This window comes from Hyperolius riggenbachi, chromosome 9 (genome assembly GCF_040937935.1).
Source record: "Hyperolius riggenbachi isolate aHypRig1 chromosome 9, aHypRig1.pri, whole genome shotgun sequence".
Classification (NCBI taxonomy): domain Eukaryota; kingdom Metazoa; phylum Chordata; class Amphibia; order Anura; family Hyperoliidae; genus Hyperolius; species Hyperolius riggenbachi.
Window position 1 is genome coordinate 202,782,167 of NC_090654.1, and position 18,302 is coordinate 202,800,468.

At 42.4% G+C, this 18,302-nt stretch overlaps 1 long non-coding RNA gene across 2 annotated transcripts in view; it reads right to left on the minus strand.

Annotated features, from left to right (window-relative positions):
- LOC137531829 (uncharacterized) overlaps positions 1-18,302 on the minus strand; it is a 60,986-nt gene that overhangs the window by 24,252 nt on the left and 18,432 nt on the right. Inside the window, exon 4 of one of the 2 annotated variants that reach the window (XR_011023780.1) lies at positions 9,320-9,394. The exons of the other annotated variant lie outside the window; for it this stretch is intronic. This is a non-coding gene — a long non-coding RNA (uncharacterized lncRNA). Of the gene's footprint in view, positions 1-9,319; positions 9,395-18,302 lie in introns of those variants that run through there. 2 annotated transcript variants of the gene reach the window in all.

An 18,302-nucleotide genomic window follows, 5' to 3' on the forward strand; every position in this document is an offset into this window, starting at 1 on the left:
AGTCCGCATAGCCGCGAGTGCGGCTGCGCAGCTCTAAGGCCAACCCCCCGATCCACGCTACTGTTACGTGGATCGGGGGGTTGGCCTTAGAGCTGCACAGCCGCACTCGCGGCTATGCGGACTGCGCAGCCGCGGCCAGCTCCAGCGGCCATCTTTGTGAAGGCTGGAGAGCCCGACCCGGGCCGTGCAGTCGGGGGACGTTCGGGGGGATGTTGAGCAGCGGGGACCCGGCGGAACAGCATGAGGGCGCGGACGGCGCCCTCCGTGCCTTACAAACAGACACAGGTATCTAACTTTTTTTATTTTATTTTTTACAAAACAGGCTTCATAAGTCCTTTAAGGCCCTATACCCTGCTACCTATACTGAAGGTCCCTTTACCTACCTACCTATACTGAAGGCACATGTACCTTACTACCTATACTGAAGGCCCCTATACCTAGCTACCTACCTATACTGAAGGCACATATACCCTGCTACCTATACTGAAGGCCCCTATACCTAGTTACCTACCAATACTGAAAGCACATGTACCATGCTACCTATACTGAAGGCCCCTATACCTTGCTACCGATACTGAAGGCACATGTACCTTGCTACCGATACTGAAGGCCTCTATACCCTGCTACCTACCTATACTGAAGGCACATATACCCTGCTACCTATACTGAAGGCCCCTATACCTAGTTACCTACCAATACTGAAAGCACATGTACCGTGCTACCTATACTGAAGGCCCCTATACCTTGCTACCGATACTGAAGGCACACGTACCTTGCTACCGATACTGAAGGCACATGTACCTTGCTACCGATACTGAAGGCACATGTACCTTGCTACCGATACTGAAGGCCTCTATACCCTGCTACCTATACTGAAGGCCCATATACCCTGCTACCTATACTGAAGTCCCATATACCCTGCTACCTATACTGAAGTCCCATATACCCTGCTACCTACACTGAAGTCCCATATACCCTGCTACCTATACTGAAGTCCCATATACCCTGCTACCTATACTGAAGGCCCATATACCTTGCTACCTATACTGCAGGCCCCTATACCTTGCTACCTATACTGAAAGAAGGAATTTACAATAATTCTGCTTTAACCACTTAAAGAGACACTGTAACAATAAAATTCTGCGGCAACGCGTATTTTTGTACGTGTTGCGGCCCGCAATAGCGCTAATTACAGTCGGGAATGCGGAGAAAGCTACGCGTGGCCAGTCCTGTCGGGCCTGTCGGCAAAAATGAAACTAGTTGGCAGCGGGGGACCAGGGGATTAGTGAGTGGCTGCGAGGGCACAGGACTGCTGCAGGGGGCTGGTAGAAGCCCCAGGTGAGTAAAACTCATTTTTTTTCCTGACTTAAGGTTCACTTTAAAGAGGAGCTGTTAGGTATAAGGTCTCAGAGAAAATAAACACATATATCAGTAGCTAAATATAGGCTGTACTTACATTACATATGCATTTCACTGTCCACGTTTGGATTTCACAGAATTTTTATATAGTATATGCAGAGAATGATGCTCCTGACAGCTCATGGCAGGTTCCATGTTTGTCTGTCTCCTATGAAGCCAAATGTGCCATCATGTCCTCCCTGCTTCCTGATCACAGAAAAGCTCCTACTGAATAACACTAGTGTGCAGTGAATATTAATTAGCCATGTGGCTAGGAACAATAGCGGGCTCCTGCAGTGTACTCTGCCGGGAGATTTATCAGTGCTGTGTGCTGGACTGAGTTACATGCTATTGTTACTTGACCCTGTAACTTCTCATTAGCAGCCGAGGGGAGAGCCCCAGAATGCTTTGCAGTATGGTATGCGGCTTGTGTCTTCTTAAGAGCTTGGGAATAACAGCTTTGCTGATAAGCACACATCAAATGTAAGAGAGATTTTTATCTTCAGTAATGCCTTTTTGGCTTCCTTCTAAACTGTTTAACACAGGAGAATAGAGGTTTAAATTAGCTTTTGTAGCCTGACAGTTACTCTTTAAGGACTGCAGTCTTAAAACCCTTTAAGGACCAGACACTTTTTTTCCCATTCAGACCACTGCAGCTTTAACGGTTTATTGCTCGGTCATACAACCTACTGTCTAAATGAATTTTACCTACTTTTTTTGTCACTAATAAAGCTTTTTTGGTGCTATTTGATTGCTGCTGTGATTTTTAGTTTTTATTATATTCATCAAAAAAGACATGAATTTTGTCAAAAAAAATGATTTTTTTAACTTTCTGTGCTGACATTTTTCAAATAAAGTAAAATTTCTTATACATTTTAGTCTAAAGTTATTATGCTACATGTCTTTGATCAATAAATAGACACTTATTGGATTTGTTTTTTGTTTGGGTAAACGTTATAGCGTTTACAAACTATGGTGCAAAAAGTGAATTTCCCCAGTTTGAAGCATATCTGACTTTTCTGAGCACCTGTCATGTTTCATAAGGTGCTAGAGTTCCAGGATATTATAAATACCCCCCAAATGACCCCATTTTGGAAAGAAGACATCCCAAAGTATTCACTAAGAGGCATGGTGAGTTCATAGAAGATTTTATTTTTTTGGCACAAGTTAGCGGAAAATGACACTTTGAGACAAAAAAATAAAAATAAAAAAAATTTTCCATTTCTGCTAACTTGTGACAAACAAAAATGAAATCTGCCATGGACTGACCATGCCCCTCTCTGAAAACTTTGGGGTGTCTACTTTCCAAAATGAGGTTATTTGGGGGGGGGGGGGGGGTGTTTACTGTCCTGGCATTTTGAGGAGTGCTAAATTGTAAGCACCACTGTAAAGCCTAAAGGAGCTCATTGGACTTTGGGCCCCTTAGCGCACCTAGGCTGCAAAAAAGTGTCACACATGTAGTATCGCCGTACTACTACAAAGGATGAAAAAGTTCATTGTAGCCCCTTACACATTACTAGGAGTTCTGTTGAAATACGATAACAGAGGCGCCAAGCAGAATAAAATTAGTTAAAATTGTTAAAAAGGGGGAAGTGGGTGGACTCACCTCCCTTCTCAAAAAAATGGCCGGACAATGGACAGGTTACTTACAGTCTAAAGTAACATTTATTAGTAACTCCAAAAGTGCAACGCGTTTAACGGGTAACAGTCCCGCTTCTTCAGGCAAACGATTATTTGGAGGGTGCTGGGGAAGGGAAACAAAAGGAAAAAAAAAAAGGGGATTGCCAGAGGAACGCAAATACCAGGCACCCAAAGGTGCACCACAAGTCTACAGCAATAAAATGTGCAATATGCATTTAACAGCAAGATATGCATACAAAATAGACTGAGAACGTGTGCAAATAGCATGTATAAAGTGACAGTGCACATATCCATAATATAAAGGCAGAGTATGAGTCACTCTTAGTAAAATGATAAGACAGTAAAAAAATGAATTTAAAACAGGGAGAAACAGAGAAAGGTTTAGTTTTTAAAGGAGTGAGTGCAGCAGTATATTATGATAAGGCAAAAAAGGCATAAAAAAAAAAAAAAATATACTGCTGCACTCACTCCTTTAAAAACTAAACCTTTCTCTGTTTCTCCCTGTTTTAAATTCCTTTTTTTACTGTCTTATCATTTTACTAAGAGTGACTCATACTCTGCCTTTATATTATGGATATGTGCACTGTCACTTTATACATGCTATTTGCACACGTTCTCAGTCTATTTTGTATGCATATCTTGCTGTTAAATGCATATTGCACATTTTATTGCTGTAGACTTGTGGTGCACCTTTGGGTGCCTGGTATTTGCGTTCCTCTGGCAATCCCCTTTTTTTTTTTTTCCTTTTGTTTCCCTTCCCCAGCACCCTCCAAATAATCGTTTGCCTGAAGAAGCGGGACTGTTACCCGTGAAACGCGTTGCACTTTTGGAGTTACTAATAAATGTTACTTTAGACTGTAAGTAACCTGTCCATTGTCCGGCCATTTTTTTGAGAAGGGAGGTGAGCCCACCCACTTCCCCCTTTTTAACAATTTTAACTAATTTTATTCTGCTTGGCGCCTCTGTTATCGTATTTCAATATTATCTAGTCCACCCTTGGTGGAGGGGTGTATCCCCATTTTCTCCTATCTACAGAGAGCGACTTTTTAACCTGAGCGGGGTCAGGTTACAATTCTCCCCGCCGGCCTTTCCAGTGGTTGCCTTTGTGGCGACCCACCCTTGTGAGTATAATCATCTCATTTATTCACAACAGATCTCTCCATATTAACATACTGCACCATATTGGGCTCTCGGTTTCTCCCCCATTTTCAAGCTACTAGGAGTTCTGGTTCACCATGATTCACCATGAGCTTGCTGGGTACTCTGTAACTCTGGGTGTTTCAAGTCCTACCCCATAAAGCCACATTAATCCATGCCATGCATTTATGAGGATCAACCAATCCGAAACAGTCTGTATGCATGTTGGATTATTATGGCTCTGTAATATTAACAAGGTGACACATCATTGCATTCCAGCAGATCTGGAGGTGTGTTTACCTTGCAGGGACAACAATGGGAAATTTGCATATTTCAGCAGTAATGCACTGGGAGAAATCTCAGCGCTCACTCAAAGCTGAATTATTGCAAATACTTTCTGTATTAAGAAAGCAAACTTTTGTTTTCCATTTGCCAAAACAGAAATGGACCTATTTTTGAAAATTCAACTTTTATATATGAAAAAATACTGATGTGAGGTGTAGCCATGTTCCTTCTCTGGCTGCCAGCTTTCCATTGGCTAGACTGGATCACATGGCACTGGAAACTTGAAAAATTAGAATATCGTGCAAAAGTTCATTTATGTCAGTAAATTAACTTAAATGTGAAACTATCATTACATGCAATGACAGATATTTCAAGCGTTTGTTATAATTTTAAAGATTATGGCTTACATCTTATGAGAACCCCCAAATCAAAATCTCAGACCATTAAAATATTGTGAAAAGGTTCAATATTCTAGGCTCAAAGTGTCAGACTCTAATCAGCTAAGTAATCAAAAACACCTGCAAAGGAATCGCAATCATGGGAAATAATGCTGACCTGACAGTTGTGCAGAAAACCATCACTGACACACTTTATAAGGTAGAAAAACCTCAAAAGGTAGTTACAAAAGAAGTTGGTTGTTCCCGAAGTGCTGTATTAAAGCACATTAATAGAAAGTTATGTGGAAAAGTGAAAAGGGATGACCTCAGTCTGGAGAGGATTGTCAGGAAAAGGCCATTCAAAAATGTTGAGGCGTGTTGGGTGTGATTCTATTGCCTTCTGTTATTCAGGCAACCGTAAGTCTCAAATAAGAGGCATGTCTGAAGAATAACGAGGACTGTAGTTTTGGAGCATTGGGGGGATGGGGGGGGATTTGAAGGCATTCTAAATACCTACAGAGCCTCCAGCAATGTCTGGCAGCCCTCCCTGTACCTCCTCGCGGGCTTCTATCTGCTTTTCAGCACGGTGGACCGAAGCCGGCGTGTCACCTGACCCGATGCGGGTCAGGTGACACGCTAACTTCTGTGCACAGAGGATGCCAGAAAGCTGTTAGGAGCCCACGAGGTGGTGTGAGGAGGCTGCCAGTAGTAATGTAGCGAACATCAAGTTTTTGGTTTGCGATTGCAAATTTTCCGCAAATGTTAGCGAACAAGCAGTTTGCGATGGGCTTCATAGATTTTAATGGCAAGTGAACAACTTTCAGTGCATCTGTGCAGCAACAATTTCTTTAAATAAGGTGAGAACTAAGTGCACCAAAACCTGGGCAGTGGTATGGTGGAGGAGGATAAACTGGATACGTTTTTGCGCAAACACTTTTTAATGGTAATTTTAAAGTTTAATGGCTGCCGACTTTAGTGGTTAATAGCAAAGCCCCCCGTACGTGCTAGAAACACCACATTTGCAGGATATGTTACAGGAAACCAGGGATGCTAGGAGAGATACGTAGAGAGCACACTTCTATTGCGCAGACTGGCTGCGACTGGCAGGATTGGTGGTACCCAGTACCGGCAATACGGAAGGCTGAGGACGGTGGCGTGGGAGCAATCCGTGCGCATAGGGCTGGAGGAAGCCCCAGGTATGTGTAAAACTTTTATGTTCTAGCTTCTCTGGTACACTTTAAACCCTTGGCTTTATGATTCTTTCCGTTTTCGGGTCTAAAAGTGGTGCAATTTTTTTTTGCATGCTTTTAGATCCTAAAACCTGGAAAAAAAAATCATGCTACTAGGCAGAGCCATGACAAGGTCCTCCAGCACCCAAGGCTGAGACACCAAAATGTGCCCCTCCATCCCTCCCACTCCAGTCATCACACACTGATTGCTAATAGACTAAGAGGGTCCCCAGGGCCCCCAACCCCCCCAACACCTTAATCTCTAGTTATCTGGCTTGCAGTCACTGCCATGTATCCCGTTTTCTTATTTCTCTTTGCTTCAAACACAATAGAGGAATGATAGCTGAGCGAGTTGTGCGCCCCCTCCTACACTGCACCCTGAGGCTGGAGCCTCTCTTGCCTCTGCCTCGGCCCGGTGCTGCTGCTAGGGAGTTCTGCAGCAACCCAGCACTCATTCACCTCCCTGAGATCCAGCGATGCAGTTTTCCCTCCATCCTCTGGGTGATGCTGTAACCCTATAGTGAGATTGCCGACTGTCGTCGGCCGATGTCGACGTCGGGATCCCCCGGGAGGTGGGTTAAAATGCCCACTGCGCACATTGCTCTGCATAGACCTCACGGCATCTATCACGTCTTCAGCTCGGGGTTGCCGCTCCTGGCTTGTTTTTTCCACCTTGAGCTGAACTCGTGATTACCACTAAGGAGATTAACTACCTAACTACCGCGTCACACCGATGGGCGTGACAGTGGCTGAAGCCCCAGGACCGCCTAACGCCAATTGGCGTCAAGTCCTGGGGCCGGTTACTGCAGGAGATTGCATGCTGGCTGCGCGCGCATCTCCTGCTTGGGAGGCGGAGCTCTGCCCTGCCTTCAGTCTCCGAGCGACGATCGCTGCTCGGGAGACTGGCAGACGGCAAAACTGCCGTCTTTTTACTAAGTACAGCGCTGTGATCTGGAGCAGCGATGTACTGGTGACAGCCGTGTGACACGGCTTTCCCCCAACACACAGGAGAGCGATCGATCGGCTGTCATAGGCTGAGGCCTATGACAGCCGATCGCTTCATTGGCTGGCTGGGGGGGGGGGTGGTTTTCAGGGAAAAAGAAATAGTAAATTTTATTTAGAAAAAATTACATAAATATTTATACAAAAAAAAAAACAATGGGGTGGCGATCAGTAATATACTCAGACACACACATGCACACAATGATCCAGGAAGCGCCTCTCCTTCTGCAGGCAGCCTCAGTGAGCCCTCTGTCTCCCTCTCATCAGCAGGCATGGACAGTCAGGCTGTGTTGGTGATCTTCTTCCTTCACAGGGCCACCACATGCATAAGGGGGCAGGGCAGTGATTTAAAACACTGCCAAAGTCAGCTGGAGAGGATGCATACTGTGTCCTAGTGCCCTATCTCTCCCCACATTCACTGCTGGAACAGAGCTAGCAGCATAGCCAGGCAAGTTACACTACAGATATCCAGCCCCCCGCTTGCAAGTTAGTTTGTCTACACAGGCAAGCGGCGGCTCCTCCACCCGGGCCCCCCATGTGATCCCCTCCTTCCGGGCCCCCATGCCATTGCGTTTCCTGTAGGCCATATTGTTACACCACTGATTTGTTGAGCACTGTTGTTGAGGCGTGTAGGATGGCACAGTCAGGCTTAAAGTACCTCTGAACTATATTAAAACTGTAAAAAAAAATCTCATGGTGGGCCAGATTACCTTTTATTAACTGTGCTGCCGCTACTAGTTATCGTTGGCCCTCCCCCACCGTGTTTCCCGTCCCAGGTCCTCTCTGTCGCCACTGCTCCGCAGCTGCCTGGAAGTTCCTCAGAGAGGCGCAGAGCAATGAATAAACTTAACGCAGAGTACGGACACCAAGAGCCAAATATAGTGTAGTATGTACTGTTAGTTGAAATGAAGTATGATAGAGTAATAATAAGTTATACTCACACAGCAGGGTTACCTCAAAAGCAACCACTGTATAGGCAGGTGAGGAGATAAGACATGACCCCACTCAGGATTAAGAAGTCACTCTCCTGTAGATGAGGAAAAAGGGGGTAACACCCTCCATCAGGGGTGGACTTGATATAGCATAGTATAGAGGCACCAAAAGGATAAAAGCAAAAAAGGTATCTAAAAAGTTTCCTCCAAGCAGTCACAAAATTGCCAATGTGTTTGTCAAATAGAACAAGTTTATTTACATACGCCAGGGGACAATGCAACATGTTTTGCAGGTTCGATCCTGCTTCATCAGACAATAACAACGGAGTACTAGCATATGTGGTCAGTAAAAGAGCCAGGCACGGTGCCTGGCTCTTCTACTGACCACATATGCTATTACTCCGTTGTTATTGCTTGATGAAATACGTTTCATTGTCCACTGGAGTATGTAAATAAACATGTTCTATTTGACAAACACATTGGCAATTTTTGTGACTGATTGGAGGAGGTAAGTCCACCACTGCCTCCTTGTGTTTTAAACTTTTTAGATACTTTTATCCTTTTGGCGCCTCTGTATCCATACTACGCTAATGAATGAACTGTGCAGGCACTAGTTCAGATCTGCACCTGTGCAATGAAATAAAGTGCTCGTAAAAAAGTGCTTTGCTTTCACTGTGCTGGAGCAATTAGGAACTGCGTACAAAGCTACTTATTCGGCTGCAGCTTATTCAACATGCAGCACCTTATTCAACTGACGATGCATCCCTAGAAGAAGATAACTGCCGTAGGGGGGGGGGGGGGGCATGATGACAATGAGCTGCAGTAGTCCAATCAGTAAAAGGTAATCTAAACCAGTAGAGGCTTCATTTTACAGTTTTAATACAGTTCAGGGGTACTTTAAGTTGCCCACTAACAGTAAAATTTTAAGCGAAGAATTGCCCAAGCAATTGGAATAAAAACAACTTTGTTGAAGTACCAAATCACCTGTGAACAATTTTAAAGGTGATTACTCGATGATAATTTAGTCAATCGGAAAAACTGTTGTATAATCAAGAGGCGCCCACATTCGTTGCAGTCAGGCACTTTGTTATTGACCTGAGGAAGTGGGCCAGTAGCCATGAAACGTGTTTTTTTTTGGTGCATCATTACATTTATTTCAACCCATATGGTTTGTTTCCTGATGGAGGTAAGATCGTATTACTTCTATAATCTATAGTTTAAAGGTTAAGTTATATTCTTGGCGCCTCCTACAAGTTTTTCCTATGTAGCTGTCACTTACAGTAGATGTTATAAGCTGATGCCTCTGAAGCTCTCATGCACAGCTTTTGGACTATTCAGTCTCCGCATGGGGGATTTTCAAGGTTCCCTTTTTTTTCCCCCCGAAAAGCACCTCCTGAAAGGCAGTGACACGGTTCAACTGTCAGAATAATGGTACACAAGTAGGCAGGTCATAGTGCCCCTTTAATAACTGTTTATTTGAGTAGATAACAGTTAACCTTTTACACCACCTGCTTTTATTTCTACATACAGTCTGTATGTAGAAAAAAAATACTTGAAAAGGTTTGTAAAAGGCTTGCCAAAATTGCATTATAAATAATACGTAATCACCAGGCAGCTTTCAAGATATGTAGTCACCAGGCAAGAACTTTCAAGTGTTAAAGTAACCAAAACCTCTCCAGTTACAGTTCATTACCTCCTTTACAAAGTCAGGGAAAGAGGAATCTATACATCACTTCACAACAGTGGACAGAGCTATTCCGAACACTTCTGTGACCAGCTGTGCGTCCAGAAATGCTGTTTTATAGCATAGTTAAAACTTTAACATTATGAGCCATTGATTTAAGCTTGCGTGCATCATTTTCATGGTACTGTGCACATTACATATGTTTTGTTTGATGGCACTTTACTTAGTCCAAAAGTAAGGGCTTTTAATCTAAGGAACTTTTCTCTGCAGTTTATTACAAATCATGTATATACTGTATTTGTACAACCTTGGCTGTAGAAAAAATTGCCAGGTTTGCAAATGCCGTACATTATTTCCCAAACTTAGGAAGCCTAGTTAGCATAAGGCATGACTATAAATTGGACTGGTCTAGAAAGAAGCATCGAAACTAAAAACAAATGTTAGAAATGATAACAACACAAAATATAATCTGTAGACAGCAAGAAGAGAGAATATCCCTGCACCAGCAGTTGCATAGCAATCCACCACTTTAATTACATCCCGATCACCAACAGATACAAGGCAAAAAACAAGGCCTAACAGCCGTTTCACAACACAAGTTGCTTCCTCTGAGGAAGCAACTTGTGTTGTGAAACGGCTGTTAGGCCTTGTTTTTTGCCTTGTATCTGTTGGTGATCGGGATGTAATTAAAGTGGTGGATTGCTATGCAACTCCTGGTGCCTAGATATTCTCTCTTCTTGCTGCCTACACATTAATTCTGGTCTGGAGGCACAGTAGGATTCCATTCAACCCCCATCAGGTTTGTCGGTTCAGCATCTAGTGCCGACCCAGTACTTCTCTTCTCTTCCTAAGAATTACAAAATATAATCTACAAATATAAATTGTCAGAGCAAGAACAATGTTACAGACCCAAATTTACGAGCAAAGTAGGTCCTTGATAGCAACCTTTTTGTCAAAGTATCAAGGTGTCGCTATAGCTACTCCAAATCACTAGCCACAAAGGATACAATGTGGCAGGTACACAATTTAATTTAATTTAAGAGAATATAGAAATAATATTTTAAAAAAACATAACATTTATATAGCACTTATCTCCTGGCGGACTCAAACCAACTCAGGGGTGAAGCCCCTTAGGGTGTGCTCCACAAGCAACCAGGACTAACAAAACTCCTTATGGTTTTAGATACTAGCTTGAACCGGGGTTAAAAATCCGCGAGCAGTATGTTATCCAGAGAGTCTGAAGAAGAATCTGAGTCTGAAGAAGGCTTACTGGCCAAGAGCTTTTTCTTTTAAGTTAGCCAATAAATGGTCTCATACTGATTCCGAACTTCCTACATTTTTAAAGACAGTACTGTGGATGATTACTCAAGTATTTCTGAATCTAGAGGTCTTCATACCGAGTGCTGTAAAAACAGCGTGGGAGATTTGGGCGCAGCTGGCACCACCATACACCGTAATAGGAATTATGCCTATAGCAGAGACTGATCTGGGTGCGGTCAGAAGACGGAGCACAAATCAGTACAAGAACACTGGGATTATGCCACCAGCAACAGCTAAAAGCCGAATTACGTCTTTCCCCCACTATCCATGGCGGCCTGAAGGGGGAATAGTAATTAACGCCACCGGGACTTGTGCAGGAGCGGGGTGAGCTGTTTTACAGTTTTACCCTGTGCCCAAATCTCCCAGAGGCTGTGTTATAGGTACACCATCATACGTGTAGAAATCAAAATGCATTTACCACACTTAGAACGAATAAAGTTAACCATACACATCACAACCTGCAAAATAAATCATCCTTTTTTTTCATTGTCAGGAAACCAACAAGTGTTGTGCAAAAAAACGTGACTAATTGTTCAAATATGTTTACAACCTCCTGATCATATTACCTTGCCGACTAAATTAAATGTATCATCTCCTGGATGCCACACTTGTAACCCTTTACAATATACCATACAAAATAAATAAAAATAATAAATAATAAAATAGTAAAGGACAAACTTTCCCTACCGGTTTTCAATACTGCTGAGAAATCCCTGCTAACAGAACTGAAAAGCCAAACTATCACCCCGTATCATCTTTGCCTTTTCTATTTCTTTCTGCTAATTAGAGATGGATTTTCGGTTCGCAAAAGTTCGGTTCATGCGATCTTCCGCGAACCGCAATAGACTTCAATGGGGAGGCGAACTTTGAAAAATAGAAACACTTATGCTAGCCACAAAAGTGATGGAAAAGATGTTTCAAGGGGTCCAACACCTGGAGGGGGGCATGGCGGAGTGGGATGCACGCCAAAAGTCCCGGGGAAACATCTGGATTTGACGCAAAGCAGTGTTTTAAGGGCAGAAATCACATTGAATGCTAAATTGCAGGACTAAAGTGCTGTAAAACATCTTGCATGTGTATACATCAATCAGGGAGTGTAATTAGAGTACTGCTTCACACTGACACACCAAACTCACTGTGTAACGCACTGCAAACAGCTGTTTGTGTTGTGACGGCCATGCTGGACTGGTGTGCAGTGCACCATGCCGAGAGTGTAGGCCGTGACGGTTTTTAAGCCCATATGGCTGAGGTAGCTGAATGACAAAACAGTGACTGTCCAGCTGATTAAACAGGCATGTACACGCACCCGAAAAATTATTATAGTGACCTTACAAATTCAGGAATCCGCCTGGAGTCCTGGACCCTGTTGGTGGTGGCAGAGAAGGCAGTCAACCGGCCTGCAGGCAGAGATGCTGTGTGGGGACTGACTTAGTCTTCGGCAGGCCTGAGCGTGCTTTGCAGACCAGGCATCCGTGGTCAGATGGACCCTTGACCCAACGCTGTGTGCCAGAGATGTCACCACTTGCCTTTCAACATCACGGTACAGTTTAGGTATCGCCTTTTTTTGAGAAAAAAATTGCGGCCTGTTATCTTCCATTGCGGTATGTGACTTTGCTTTTGTGTGCTGCTTTTCCTCAGGTGGTCATCCCATTGCAGTTTGTGCTTTGTAATCATGTGCTTTCGTAAGGTAGTTGTCCCTACGCGGGTCTTGGTCTTTCCACGGCTCAATTTTTGGTGGCAGAGAGTACAGATGGCATTGTTCTCATCTGAAGCAGACAGACAAAAAAATGTCTACACCGCTAAGCCCTGGGGTGATGGCACTTTGGTGGTGGAGGCCGACTGAGTGTTAAGTGGGGTGCCAGAATCAGAGCAGGAGGAGGAAGTTATGCCACGCTTCCGTACGGAAGCTGAAAAAGATGAGGTTTCTGTGTTAAATAGTTAACTACGTCCTGACAATATTGGGGGTTGATGACACGTGCCTTCTTCTGAACACTGTACTTTGGTCGAGGGCCACACGAAATCATGACAGCGCAACTTCGAACAGACCTGCCGGGTTACCTGCCTCTGCCTTTTGTTTTGTCCATATTGGGGGGGATGAAGTGAAAGGTATGCACTGACTTGACTAATACAATGTGCAGTCACACAGGTGCAGTTAACAGGTGTGCATGGAGTGATTTATCACACAGCGTGCATTCACGTAGGTAGGTGGGTGCACTGAACACAACAGGTAGGTATATGCAGTAATAGGTATTACAATGTGCACCTGTCACACACAGACAGGTAACGGACAGGCACAGTGACACTGCGTGTGCTCACGTAGGTGGGTGCACAGTGAACAACAGGTAAGTATTTGCAGTTATGGGTAATATGCACCTGTCACACACACACAGGTAGTCACTGAATGTGCTGGGCCTGGCAGTGGCACACAGAGTATGAATTGTCAAGGCTGTCTATGCAACACAAGTGTATAGATAGTATAGTATAGTATAAATAGATCACAAGAACAAGATTAGCTCTCAAAAGAGCTGTTGTGGGGTGCTATTTTAGCAATACGAATCAGCAAGGAGCAAGCTAAGAAGCCTACAAGAGCCTAACTAATCTTTCCCTATGAGAGAGTCTGCAGCAGCTGTCCCTTCTCAATTTACTGCAGACACACGAGTGAGTAAAATGGCCGGCATTGCCTGCCATTTATAAGGGGGGGAGTGGCTCCAGGAGGGAGTGTAGCCTGATTGGCTACAATGTGCCTGCTGACTGTGATATAGAGGGTCAAAGTTGACCCTAACGGTGCACTATGGGGGTGAACTGATCTTCCGGTAAAGTTCGCGGTTCTCCGCAATCTCGATCCCCCAGAAGTTCGCCTGGAACCGTTCCCCGGCGAACCGTTCGGGCCATCTCTACTGCTAATATTGAACAAAACAATGGCTTCAATTCAATAAGTCATACTGCTATTGGTAATGCAGAAAACAGCTGATTTTACCATATAAGGCTGTTGCCACCTTGAAAAGTAACATTTCTGACTAGTGAGATAAATTATTCACGTGCAGTAAATACCTCAAATTTCAATTCACAATGTTTAGCGCATTCAGTGAAACAAGTAAAATGTTCAGTATTATAAGAGCAGCCTGGACCTGCCAGTAACTAGCAATCAACATGCGGCTAAATTGATAAAGTTAAGGAGACGGCCAATAGTAATAACCACCCCGTCTTGCTACTCATCCCATTTAATCCCATGCACTGCTGGGTGGGACATTAGAAAGAAAAAAAAAGAGCTGAAGGAGATAATTAAAGAGGATTTTCTGTATAATTTTAGACATGAAGATCTATAGACTGGTACACAGAAGAGGGCCTTCTAGTGACATGCATGCAGATCTAAAGGGATGCAGGAAGCCTTTTTCTTCAGTAAGTTGTCACAAGACTGAAGCAGGAATGGCTCATGCAGACCACTTGAAGGAGAAAAATCACAGCTTGCTGCAGAGACCTACAAAGTAAACAGTAGTCCCAGAGTAAAATGCACTATAAATTACTTTTTTTTATACAGTTCGGCCTATCTGGACGAGTTTCCTCGTCCAGATAGGCACTGCTGTTTTCCCTGCGTGGTGCGCGCGATCGGGCGCATGCCCGCGCGCGCACCCGCCGCTAGCCCCCGGATCAGTGAATGGGAATATAATTCCCATGCACTGATCTAACTTCCCCGCAGAAATACCGCCGCTTTCTCTCCAGAGAGCACGGTATTTCTGCCCCCAGGAAACTTTTCCCCAGCATTTTGGTTCCCGGATGCGAGATCGTTCGCATCCAGGACTTTTTTCACTGTGGCCATCTTGTGGCCAAATAGTAAACTGCACCCACATACATTTTTGATTAAAAAAAATATAATTTTACATTTAAAATTAGCAGTTTCCCTCCCACACCAAAAATTACCCACATACACTTTTTTTATTTAAAAAAAAAAAAAATACAATTAAAAAAAAACAAAAACAACATAAATAGTTACCCAAGGGTCTGAACTTTTTAATCATGCATGTCAAGAGAATATGTTATTATATTATTTAAAATTGTAAGCTTATAAATAGGGATGGACGCAAATTGAAAAAATGCACCTTTATTTCTAAATGAAATATCGGCACCATAAATTGTGATAGGGACATCGTTTAAACGGTGTAAGAACCGGGACATATGGGCAAATAAAATACATGCATTTTAATTACGGTAGCGTATATTTCAAACTATAATGGCCAAAAACTGAGAAATAATGAATTTTTTCCGTTTTTTTCTTATTCTTCCTGTTAAAATGCATTTACAGTAAAGTGTCTCTTAGCAAAATGTACACCCCAAAGAAAGCCTAATTGGTGGCGGAAAAAACAAGATATAGATCAATTCATTGTGATAAGTAGCAATAAAGTTATAGGCGAATGAATGGGAGGTGAACGTTGCTCGGATGCATGAGATTTTCGGCACTGCGGCGCTGAACCGGATACATATATATAACTAATACTAGATAGTACAAATTTGACAGGATTTGGATGAATCTGTCTACTCATGGTGGATTCTCCATATTTCCTTTTCTCTTTACAGAAGCACTCCCCAGAAAGGATCTACGCAAAAATGTCAGCTAGCCTACCTATTCTATATTGCCAGTTGGACTAAGCAAATACCATTCAGTAAATGGTTTTGAAAATAAAGGAAATGATGATCCCCCGAGCAGGGTACATGTTTGTTGTTTCCTTGCTTATCTGTATGTTAATTCCTTAATAAACACCCTTGAAACGAAAATAAAGGAAATATTGAGAATCCCCCTTGAGTAGATGAACCAGTCCAAATCAGATCTGTCAGATTTTTAATACCTACTGTAAGTGACAGCAACAAAGGAAAAAAAATAAAATGATTGTGCCTTTTACTATGGGATACATGCACATCTAATACACGCGTACCCTGTTTAAAATGTTATACATTTTTTGATATAGTGGTGTAATAATGAGATTAAATGAACACCTGAACATCTGAGTAAAAATGTGCCCGACCACTGCATCATGTATCTATGCCCCTGTGGAATTCACTATCACCCAAACATAGCCTAATTTGTGGTGAAATAAACAATGTACAGAACAATGCGGGGTCATAAGTGGCGATAAAGTTATTGGGGAATGGATGGGAGGAGTGTGAAATGTGAAAATAGTTCTGTTTTTTATGGGGAAATAACCTGTGGTGGAAAGTGGTTAAACACTAACAACATTTATTGATTTAAACTCAAAATCACATATTTTGAAGCATGCCTGCTTTAAAAACTTTACTAAACAACAAATTATAGACCTGGCCTCAGCATTATGGGTAACAAAGGAACTCACATTTATCAGGTTTTAGCAGTGGAAAGTTTCCTGTTTAAGAAAAGCAAAGGGAGTGAAGTATGAAATAAAGAAAAAATAGCTGTTCATGTAACTGTGTAATTTTTCCAAGGAAGATTAAGCAGCACAAATGCTGTTTGTATTTTGGCTTCAAGGACCATCCAAGACTGATGATCAGCAGCGACTACTATTACTGTGATAATACAAAGTGTACCCACTTGATGCTCCAGTCGCTTTTGCCCGATTACGCCTAGTAAGCACAAGGTGAAAAGGACGTAATGACCATGTACTGTGTATAAAGCAGTTATTGTTAATCAAGACTAATTGGTGATGATTTACATTATGTGAGAGAATTATGCATTGTCATGTGGTGAATCTTTGAGAGAGGGAGTGTCTCACGCTGTTAAATTGCATTTTGTTTCTTATGCTTTATACAAACATTTATTAATGGTCTATATTGCAGAGTGTTTGAATGAAACTATAGTGGGTTTCTAATAAGCGCCATTAGAGATTTTACTGTATAGACTTCTTTTATGCCTCTAGCAGAGTTTTTGTTCTGTTTCTTTGTTTTTGTTTGTTTGCCCCCTCCCCCTTTTTTCAAGTTAAAGGGGAAATATTTTCAGTAAACTAAAATGCAGGAGATTATTTCTTTCTGCTTTACTTTGTGTGATTTTTGCTGACATTTATTTATTTTTCTAGAACTAATATAACTAATATAAAGGTAACCTAAATCTTTTGCATCACATCTACTTAAAGTGAAACCATAACGCCATATAGAAGAATGCTGTAAATTATTCAGGAGACTCACTTTTACGTTAAATATCCTGATTTCAGCATTATATATTGCTGTATGTTGGTGTGTACCCCCCCCCTTTACTCCACTAGGCTTTTTATTATGCAGAATACCCCCCCCCCTCCCCCCAGAGCATTATAAGAGACCAGAGGTCTTTTCTACTGGTTTTAGAGCTCTCAGTAACGAACATCCTACAAAGATCACCTGCCAATACTAAAAATGTTGCGACCTATGTGGATACATTTCAGAAAGTAAATCAGATAGAGGACAGATTTTACAATAGGCAACCACGGACCACATAATTTATAGATGTATATTGTAAAAAAATATTAATTATGCTATTTTGACTACAGTTCCTCTTTAAGCTGACAAACCAAGCCTCTGTAAGCTGTGTATAGGTAAGCACCCCTTTCTGTATGTCTAAGCAGGCTATTGATGAGACATTGGCATCAACACTGTTACTAATTAATTACTAATTGATCAATAATGTTACTGATTGATCACACACAGCAATTTCTGATTACCGGTAGCTGCCATGGTCACTTTAGAAGAAGCTGAGATCTCATTAGAAAAATGGAGGAATTATGAGACATCACTGAAGAGGTCTATGTGGCTTTTGAGTGATAGATATAATACTGCCCTTCTAATCAGAATGATTGCAGTAGCTCCTTACAAGATTGCCCCTTGGCAATATTGATTGGACTCATCAGTGCTCTATATTGGAGGAAGCCGCTAATCAATGCTTCTGTTTGGTCACAGCAACTAGCCAATCATATTGTACCCTCTGAGCTCATATTAAAAGTTTCCTTCTATACAAAGGAGCTGATTAGTTCAGTCAGTGCTGCTCAGTGAGAGGGGAGATTGTTCCATGATCTAAGGGGAGAGATCACACTGATTGCTCTGTTCATAGCTGTGCCTTCAATTACACTGAGAAGAGGCTGATGTTGGGCTTTCCCAGATCCATATTCCAGTTTTTAGGAAAACATTGCAAAGGGTTAGTTAACACTGCACTTTGTTTAGTGCAAAATGTTCATGTATCCCTAATACAGTGGGCAGTACTGGTAATGGGGAATTTAATATTGCAGATGTTTTTCTACTTGGTTTTGACATTACTTTTCAGAATGAGTAAATGAAAAAGGAAAATAGAACTTTTGTTAAAAAAAAA